Here is a 10,807-nt window from a genome sequence, read left to right on the forward strand (position 1 = left end):
TCTAGTGATTTAAAGTGTATGAAGGCCTTGAGTGCCAAGAGTTAGGGTTTTTGGTAAGAATGACCCAAATTAGGGTTAAGTGTCAAAATGGGTCAAGATGACCTAGGATGATGTGTGTTATGAGTTTAGGCCAAGTCGATTGATTGATTATGTGCTTGTGAAATAGGTACGTTACCTCGGAATTCAAGCTTGGTTTAGTAATCACCGACGGCATAAGGTGAGTGGAATATCTATATATGTATGTATATGATTTATGTACCGTGTTGATGGTGTCACATAGCCGTTTTGTGACCAAGGTTGTGGGACTTAGCCGTATTAGTCCATGTTTTGTACTAAGGCACATAGCCGTGTTTGTGCATTTAGTGGCGAGTAATAGCCGTGTTTTACTCCCACGTTGTTATTTGAGTTACCCGTACACATAGCCGTGTTGGTGTACGAAAGCGTGAGTAATAGCCGTGTTCTACTCACATTGAGCAAGTGATGCCATAGCCGTTTTTGGAACACTTGAGGGGTGATGCCATAGCCGTTTTTGGAACACCTCGGGGGGTTAGCATGCCATAGCCGTTTTTGGAAGCTAACGAATGTTATGAACATCGATGACTTGTTTCGCGAAGTCGTTCCCTAGCGAAGAGATTGGTTAACCATGATTTATTGTTGTTCATACTAGCATTTGATTATTGTTATGAGTATTTATGCTATGATTATTGCTAGTGATACGTTTGGTGATACTAGCTTGCTTATCGAGATTTGTTATGTGTTATTTGATATCGTGGATGCGTGTGGGTAAGTTGTATATGCATGTATATATATGTTTTACTCACTAAGCTTTGCTTACCCTCTCGTTGTTTACTATTTTTATAGGTTCCGGTGTGGACAAGGGTAAGGGCATCCGGTTGGATTAGAGATCCCGTCTTGTTTAGTGACGCTTTTGGGATGTGACGATTTTGGAGTTTGACCGAGACTTGGGTAGTTTAACCCCAAACACCATGCTCGTTGTATCGTTTGGCAAATAAACTTTTCGTGGTCGAAACTCTAATTTGTATTAAACATTGTATTTTTAACTTAGTGGCGTTTTGGGCACGTGTGGGCCCCACTTTGTAAAACTCGCTCAAACCTTAGTTATGTGCTAGTTTTACATATATGAATGTATGGTTAAAAGCGTTTTGGCTAAAAATGTCGGGAACTAGTCAAACATTTTCGTTAAATAGACTTCCGGGGACAGCGGGCTGTCCAGGTGATTTGGCGCGCCGCGCGGTCACCTGGCGCGCCGCGCAGATGATCTGCACCAGAAAATTTTTTTTTTTTGTTTGCAATTTCGTCGTGTTTGGTCGGTTACGGTTTGGGTTGTTACAAGTGGTATCAGAGCATGGTCTAAGGGATTTAGGTGACTTGAGATAGGCGCCTAGACTTAGACTTTGTGTGCGTGTTTATGCGGGACTTGTAGGACTTTGGGTCGGATCGGTATGATTAGTGCATAGGTTTATGTGAACTAATCATGCGCTATTTGTTTGTGTTGTGTTTAGCAATCATCAAGCGAGATGGACGTTGTACTAGCGAGTTAGCGCGACGTGCTTGCGTGGTAATGACTAGCTACCATTACTACGGGTGCAAATCGGGTCAAACAAGCAATGTACGATGATTGTTGAGCAAGATGGGGTAGTGTGGTGTATACGTATGTAATTGGGTATAATTGTCCTTTCGTTTCATGGTTTAACCTAATTCGTTTTATAGAATGAAGACGAGAAACGGTCCTGATCATGAAAACGGGAGTACAAGTGAAGACGCCGAGTTCTCGACCAAGGTCGAGGCCGTCTTTAAGAAGTTGAAATCGGATTTTCTTGCGGATGTCCGAAGGGTCTTCCAAGAGTCGGTCGATGGGCAAGTGACCGAAATGATAAATGAACGATTGAAGGCCACTATTGAAGAGGCCCTTGATGCTAGAAACGTTTATCCTCGAGGTGAAGGGGGTGATGGAAAGAGAGACTTCCACTACAAAAATTTTAAGGATACTCAACCTCCGACGTTTAATGGGGTGAGGGATCCGTTGAAAAGTACTTGTTGGATTTCGGACATCGAGGGGGCCTTCCGTACCGCGGAGTGTCCTCCCGAGAAGAAGGCGAGGTTTGGGTCTAGCATGTTACGTGAAGAAGGCAAGTTGTGGTGGGATGATAAAATCAATTTGTATGGCGAGGAGCAATGCATGGGCTTGTCGTGGGAGGAGTTCAAGAAAGAGTTTTTCAAGGAATACCGAACTTCATCCGATCTTGATCGAATTCGGGACGAGTTGCATCATTTGCAACAAGGTTCCATGGATTTAGTTACCCTCAAGTCTACATTCTTGGCAAAGACTCGTTTTTGCCCGGAGTATGTGGGTGATGATCATAAGCTTATGAAAGATTTTTATCGTACTTTGAATGCCGACTACAAGAGCAAGATTAGCCGGGGTATGGCTAAGACTTTCGATGAATTGTTTGAGTTGGCTCGGGGTTTTGAGCCGGAGGTGCCTAGGAAGAGTGATTTTGTTTTCTCGAAAAGGAAGTTTGAAGGTTCGAGCTATTCGAATTTTTCAAACAAGAAGTCTAAGAAAGGCACCGAGAGCGTTAATAGTGTGAAGAAGGGTGGCACGGGTACTTTTGCGCCCACTTGTTTTAATTGTGGGAAGTCGGGTCATTACGCCCGTGAATGCACGGTCAAGACGGTTACGTGTTTTAATTGCGGTAAAGTGGGGCACAAGAGGCCGGAATGCCCCGAGTTGAATAATGATCATGTTAAGAAGATTGAGAAGGCGGCGGGGTCGGCTAGAGGGCGAAACTACTTGATGACGAACGATGAAGCCAAACAATCCAACGAAGTTGTTTCAGGTACTTTCATGGTTAATTCTAATCCGGCAAGGATTCTTTTTGATAGCGGTGCAAATTTGTCGTTTGTGTCTCCTAAATTTGTGCCTAAACTTGATAGTCCGCTAGCTAAGTTAAGTCGTCCGGTAGAAGTCGAAATAGCGGACGGCAAGACGGTGCTAGTGGTTGATGTGTGTAAAAATTGTGATGTTGTTTTTGGTGCCGAAACTTTTAAAATTGAACTTATTCCAATGACCTTGGGCGACTTTGATATCGTTGTTGGTATGGATTGGCTCGATCGTTATAGAGCCAATATTGCATGCCATGATAAGTGTATTCGTGTGAAGACCCCAAGTGGGGGAGAAATGATTATTCATGGCGATAAGAGAAGAAGACCGGTGCCGATATGCACTTTTGCACGGGCACGTCGTTCCGTTGTTACCGGTGGCATGGCTTTCCTTGCTTATGTTGTTGATACTCGTAATGAGCCACCACTTATTCGTGAAATTCCGGTAGTTAATGAGTTTGAAGACGTTTTTCCGGATGAGTTACCGGGTGTTCCGGCGGAAAGACAAGTCGAGTTTCGCATTGAGTTGGTTCCGGGGGCTACTCCCATTGCTAAAACTCCTTATCGTTTAGCACCAACGGAAATGCAAGAGCTATTGAATCAAATTCAAGAGTTGCTAGAGAAGGGTTTTATCCGACCGAGTGCTTCGCCGTGGGGCGCTCCGGTCTTATTCGTGAAAAAGAAAGACGGTAGTATGCGCATGTGCATCGATTACCGTGAGCTAAATAAAGTGACGATCAAGAATCGTTATCCATTACCTAGGATTGACGATTTGTTTGATCAACTTCAAGGCGCGACGTATTTCTCCAAGATCGATCTACGGTCCGGCTATCATCAAATGCGGGTCCGTGAGGAAGACATTGAGAAAACGGCTTTCCGAACGCGTTATGGGCATTATGAGTTTGTGGTTATGCCTTTTGGTCTTACGAATGCACCGGCGGCATTCATGGATCTTATGAACCGGGTGTGCCAACCTATGTTGGACAAGTCGGTTATTGTGTTCATTGACGACATACTAGTCTACTCGAAAAGTATGCACGAACATGAACGTCACTTGCGCGAAGTTTTGAAGACGTTAAGAAAGGAGAAGTTGTATGCAAAATTCTCTAAATGTGAATTTTGGCTAAGAGAGGTCCAATTTCTTGGCCACATTGTGAACGAAGGCGGTATCCAAGTGGATCCGGGGAAGATTGAGACGGTGAAGAGTTGGGGACGACCGACTACGCCCACGGAGATCCGAAGTTTTCTCGGATTGGCCGGTTATTATCGTCGGTTTATCCAAGACTTTTCTAAGATTGCTTCTCCATTAACAAAGTTGACAAGGAAGAGTGCTAAGTTCAATTGGGAAAACGAGCAAGAAATTGCTTTTCAATTATTGAAAGAGAAGTTGTGTCAAGCTCCGGTGTTAGTGTTACCGGAAGGCGTCGAAGACATGGTGGTTTATTGTGATGCTTCCTTAAATGGGCTCGGGTGCGTTCTTATGCAAAGGGGTAAAGTCATTGCTTATGCCTCTCGACAATTAAAGGAACACGAAACGAGGTACCCGACTCATGATCTTGAAATGGCGGCGGTTGTGCATGCGTTGAAAATTTGGCGCCACTACTTGTATGGTGTCAAGTGTACGATATATTCGGATCATAAGAATTTGAAACACCTTTTTACTCAAAGGGATTTGAATTATCGTCAACGTAGATGGATGGATGTGGTGAAAGATTATGATTGTGAGATACTTTACCATCCGGGTAAGGCGAATGTGGTCGCGGATGCGTTAAGTCGAAAGACTCAACATCCGGCGATACGGATAACATCGTTACGTTTGATTATCACTAACGACTTTCTTGAAAAGATGGTTGAAGACCAAATAGAGGCTTATGTTCACGATAAGCACACGGAACGAATTGTGGGCCAATCGGAGTTTATTACTATGGGTCCGCGGGGTTTGTTGTCCTTTCAAGGAAGGGTGTGGGTGCCTAAGACGGGTGATTACCGACGGGTGCTACTCGATGAAGCACATAAGTCGAAATATTCCATTCATCCGGGCGCGACGAAAATGTATCATGACTTGAAGAAAGATTATTGGTGGCCGGGCATGAAACGCGATGTTGTAAAATACGTCGAACGATGTGTTACTTGTTTGCAAGTTAAAGCCGAGCATCAAAAGCCGTATGGTAAGTTGCAACCGTTAGAAATCCCGAAGTGGAAATGGGAGCACATTACCATGGATTTCATCACTAAGTTGCCTAAGACGGCGAGGACTCAATATGATTCGATTTGGGTTATAGTGGATCGGTTGACGAAAAGCGCTTTGTTTCTTCCCATTAAAGAAGTAATATCGTCGGAGGCCTTGGCTAAGTTGTTTATCAAGGAAGTGGTCTCGCGACATGGCGTTCCTATATCTATTATTTCGGATCGAGATACCCGTTTTACATCTCGATTTTGGGAAAAGTTTCATGAAGATATGGGTACACAATTAAAGTTGAGCACGGCGTATCATCCTCAAACGGACGGTCAAACCGAGCGTACGAATCAAACTTTGGAAGATATGCTACGGGCGTGCATCATTGATTTTGGTGGTAGTTGGGATGAGCATTTACCCTTGGTGGAATTCTCATACAATAATAGTTTTCATACTAGTATCGGGATGCCACCTTACGAGATGCTTTATGGCCGAAGGTGTCGAACTCCCATTTGTTGGGGAGAAGTGGGTCAAAGAGAAATCGGAAGTACCGATTTGGTTTTAGAGACGAATAACAAGATTGATATTATTCGCGAACATTTGAAAAAGGCTCAAGATAGACAAAAGTCGTATGCCGATAAACGTAGACGAACGATCGAATTCCAAGAGGGCGACATGGTAATGCTTAAGGTTTCGCCATGGAAGGGTATTATTCGATTTCGAAAACGGGGAAAGTTAGGTCCTCGGTTTATTGGGCCGTTTAAAGTCTTAGCTCGTGTTGGTGAAGTTGCATATCAATTGGAATTGCCCGAAGAGCTTGCGGGGATCCATAACACGTTTCATGTTTCCCACCTCCGTAAGTGTCTTGCGGATGATTCCTCATGGATGCCTTTAGACGAGATCGAACTAAACAACAAGTTGGAATATGTTGAAGAACCAGTCGCCATACTCGATGAGAAAGTTAAGAGGTTGAGACATAAAGAAGTGAGGACTTTTAAAGTCCAATGGCGGCGTAGCAAGGGTTCCGAGTTCACTTGGGAGCCCGAAGAGTTCGTATTGGTTTATCTTCCCTCGTGTCATGCGGCTTGGATTGCGAGGACGCAATCCGAATAAGTGGGGGAGAGTTGTAAGACCCGAATAATTGAAGTGTACATATGTGTAAATAAGTGTATTGTGCGGTACTCGAATCGGGGTTGGTTGTATATATTAAAAAAGGCAAAAGAAGCTGGACTGGGAGGGTTGCGCGCCGCGCGGATTGGTGGCGCGCCGCGCCATATGACTGGCAGATTCTCCCTTTCTTTTAAATTAGATATTTTGTGGGTATTTTGGTAAATTCACATCAAGGCCGAGTTTAATGCTTGGTTCAGTAGTTTGGGAGCTCATTTACTCCCTTGTTCACCAACCTTATCACCTCCCAATTTATTTTAGTGAGAGAGTGAGTTTTAGAGAGGGAAAGCTCATTTTGAAGAGGAAGAAGAGGGTTTCTTGCTAAAGCCCAAGTTCTAAAGTTGTTCATCTCGTCATTATCTTCGTTTTGGTAGTTGTGGTATGCTCTAATCTTAATTCCTTTGTTTAATTCGATTTAGGGCTAGGGTTTGAGTCAAAGGTGGACATAAAACCCACTTTTGGTTAATTTGGGTATTCTTGGGTAATTTGGGTCATATAGACTCAATATTGAGTTAACTAGGGTTTTGGAAGTGTTAATTGTTGTTATGAAACCCTAATTGGCTAATAATTTGCTAGAACACCTTAGGGAAGTGTAAATGGGTGTGATTTGGGTATAAATGACCCAAAATGGGTGTATTGACTTTTATTGAGTCAAACGGGTCAAAATGGACCAAGATTGGTTAACGTTAGTGTTTTGTGTTAAAATCTAGTGATTTAAAGTGTATGAAGGCCTTGAGTGCCAAGAGTTAGGGTTTTTGGTAAGAATGACCCAAATTAGGGTTAAGTGTCAAAATGGGTCAAGATGACCTAGGATGATGTGTGTTATGAGTTTAGGCCAAGTCGATTGATTGATTATGTGCTTGTGAAATAGGTACGTTACCTCGGAATTCAAGCTTGGTTTAGTAATCACCGACGGCATAAGGTGAGTGGAATATCTATATATGTATGTATATGATTTATGTACCGTGTTGATGGTGTCACATAGCCGTTTTGTGACCAAGGTTGTGGGACTTAGCCGTATTAGTCCATGTTTTGTACTAAGGCACATAGCCGTGTTTGTGCATTTAGTGGCGAGTAATAGCCGTGTTTTACTCCCACGTTGTTATTTGAGTTACCCGTACACATAGCCGTGTTGGTGTACGAAAGCGTGAGTAATAGCCGTGTTCTACTCACATTGAGCAAGTGATGCCATAGCCGTTTTTGGAACACTTGAGGGGTGATGCCATAGCCGTTTTTGGAACACCTCGGGGGGTTAGCATGCCATAGCCGTTTTTGGAAGCTAACGAATGTTATGAACATCGATGACTTGTTTCGCGAAGTCGTTCCCTAGCGAAGAGATTGGTTAACCATGATTTATTGTTGTTCATACTAGCATTTGATTATTGTTATGAGTATTTATGCTATGATTATTGCTAGTGATACGTTTGGTGATACTAGCTTGCTTATCGAGATTTGTTATGTGTTATTTGATATCGTGGATGCGTGTGGGTAAGTTGTATATGCATGTATATATATGTTTTACTCACTAAGCTTTGCTTACCCTCTCGTTGTTTACTATTTTTATAGGTTCCGGTGTGGACAAGGGTAAGGGCATCCGGTTGGATTAGAGATCCCGTCTTGTTTAGTGACGCTTTTGGGATGTGACGATTTTGGAGTTTGACCGAGACTTGGGTAGTTTAACCCCAAACACCATGCTCGTTGTATCGTTTGGCAAATAAACTTTTCGTGGTCGAAACTCTAATTTGTATTAAACATTGTATTTTTAACTTAGTGGCGTTTTGGGCACGTGTGGGCCCCACTTTGTAAAACTCGCTCAAACCTTAGTTATGTGCTAGTTTTACATATATGAATGTATGGTTAAAAGCGTTTTGGCTAAAAATGTCGGGAACTAGTCAAACATTTTCGTTAAATAGACTTCCGGGGACAGCGGGCTGTCCAGGTGATTTGGCGCGCCGCGCGGTCACCTGGCGCGCCGCGCAGATGATCTGCACCAGAAATTTTTTTTTTTTTGTTTGCAATTTCGTCGTGTTTGGTCGGTTACGGTTTGGGTTGTTACAATATGTGTATATATATTATAACTTGAAACGTAAACAAAATATTAGATTAAATACTTTATATGATTGTATCTGTTTCAAAATGTTATCAATGGAATTAGAAGATAAGATCAAATGATTGAATTATCAGATATATTGAATTATGATTACAAGTCTCTGTTGAAAGTCCCACGTTGATTTGAGAAATCTTTTCATTTTAACAATATTCGGAAAATGGTAAAGTGATTTATAAATAAGAACAAATTGTCAATCATTGAGAACTAGACAAAGGATAGTGGAAGGTTGAATCTCATAAAGACTCTATTGATCTATTTAGTTTCAAACGTACAAAAACGTTTTCAGTTTAAAAAGAACTTTATTATTAAAACGTATATAACTTTTATAAATATCTAGAACCACTTTTGACAACTCATTACTTAACTAGTATGATAAAGATAACGATATTTATATTTTATTTTATTAAATATATATAACAATTTAAATTAATATTATATATATTTATACGCGTATTATACGTACATAATTTTATACTTTTACTATACTTAAACTTTACCTTTACTTTATTTTTACTTTACTTTAACTTTAATAATTCACTTTAATAATTCATACTTTAATAATTCACTTTAATAATTCATACTTTAATAATTCACTTTAATAATTCATACTTTAATAATTCACTTTAATAATTCAAAAATCTATTATAAATAGAATTCAATAGGTTTCATTATTTCATAGAAACTTGAAAATATTTTTCTCTAAACTCTCTCAATCGATTTACATATATATATATTTACTCCGTATTATTTCAAGATATTATTAGTATACATAAAATATTACGACGGAGTGCTGTCCGAGTGATTTCGAAATTGTTTTTCGAGTGGGAAAGGATTAAGGAAATTATGGGTTATAGCTATGGAGGTGATTGAGTATGGTTCATGGGTATGCTCGTGAGGTCAATATAGTGTTTATCATTTCCATTGCGTCTACGTACCTTTCCTGCAATATTGAATCTCAATATTGATACGTGAGTACTCATAATTTAACTTTTACATACTAATAGTGTATCCCTGACTAGCGCTCGAGTATTTAGGATTATGCATGCTTGTACTTTTGATATTGCCCTTAGATATGTTAGGTTGAATCTTGAATTAGTTACACTTACGGTTGAGATAAGGTATAAGATATGCATGTCCTTGGAAAGCTAGCGAAAAATTAAGAACTTTTCCTTTAGATATCGAATGGTTTCGATGAACGGATTAGAAGTTATAATCAATTGAATTTTTGATATTTTTATTAAAAATGATTATTATTATCGTCGTTTTTATTGTCGTTCTAGTTTTATCTTATTATTATCATTATTATTATCTTTATCAATAAAAGGGTTTTATCATTAAAAATTGTTATTTTTTTATTATTATTACTATCGTTATTATCGTTAAAGTTATAATTAGTTTATTATTATTATCCAATTATTATTATTATTATTATTATTATTATTATTATTATTATTATTATTATTATTATTATTATTATTATTATTATTATTATTATTATTATTATTATTATTATTATTATTATTATTGGTATTATTATTATTATCATTATTAATATATATATCATTATTTAAAAATGGTTATTGTTATTGTTATTATTATTATTACTATATTATCATTAAGATAATTATTAGTATTATCGTTAATAATGTTATAGTAACTATCATTATTAATATTAGTGTAATTAAAACAAATATTTGTAATACCTAATTATTTTGATTACTATTATTCTCATTATTATGAACACGATATAAAAGACGATTAAAAGCTATTAAACGAAACGATTAGGAAATAATGGGTAAGAGTATCATGATGAAATTAAAATATTATAAGATATTGATTTTTAGATAAAATTATTGTTCTTATTATTTTTATCATTACTATTATTATTAAAAGTATCGTTAGTATTAAAACTATCATTTTAACAAAAATTATCATTTTAATAGAAATGTCATTGTTACTATAAAATATCATTATTATTATTATTTTAAATAGAATTATTATTTTAAAGATAATATTAAAAATTATCGTAAATATTAAAGTTATCATAATTAGAATTATCGTTTTATCATAATGTCATCTTAGTAATTATAAATATTGATATTTTTATAATAATAATTATTATTACAAAATAATACAACTTTTACTTACTATCATTATAGATATTATTTTATCAAATAAATATGTGATACAAACATATTTTACTACGTGTAATAACTTACTTTAATAATACCTATCATATTATCTTTATAATATTAAATGAACCCTATAAATTTTATTACTTAATATATATAAAAGTATATTTTATTATATAAATTTAATATAAAATTTTATTTATTAATAAATAAATTATATTATTTACTCTAATAAATCTTTTAAAAATATTTAAAATATAAAACGACGATAATTAAACTATATATTAATCATGTATAGATTTTTGGAAATTATTTTGA

Source organism: Rutidosis leptorrhynchoides, chromosome 1, assembly GCF_046630445.1.
Source record: "Rutidosis leptorrhynchoides isolate AG116_Rl617_1_P2 chromosome 1, CSIRO_AGI_Rlap_v1, whole genome shotgun sequence".
In the NCBI taxonomy this organism is placed as follows: domain Eukaryota; kingdom Viridiplantae; phylum Streptophyta; class Magnoliopsida; order Asterales; family Asteraceae; genus Rutidosis; species Rutidosis leptorrhynchoides.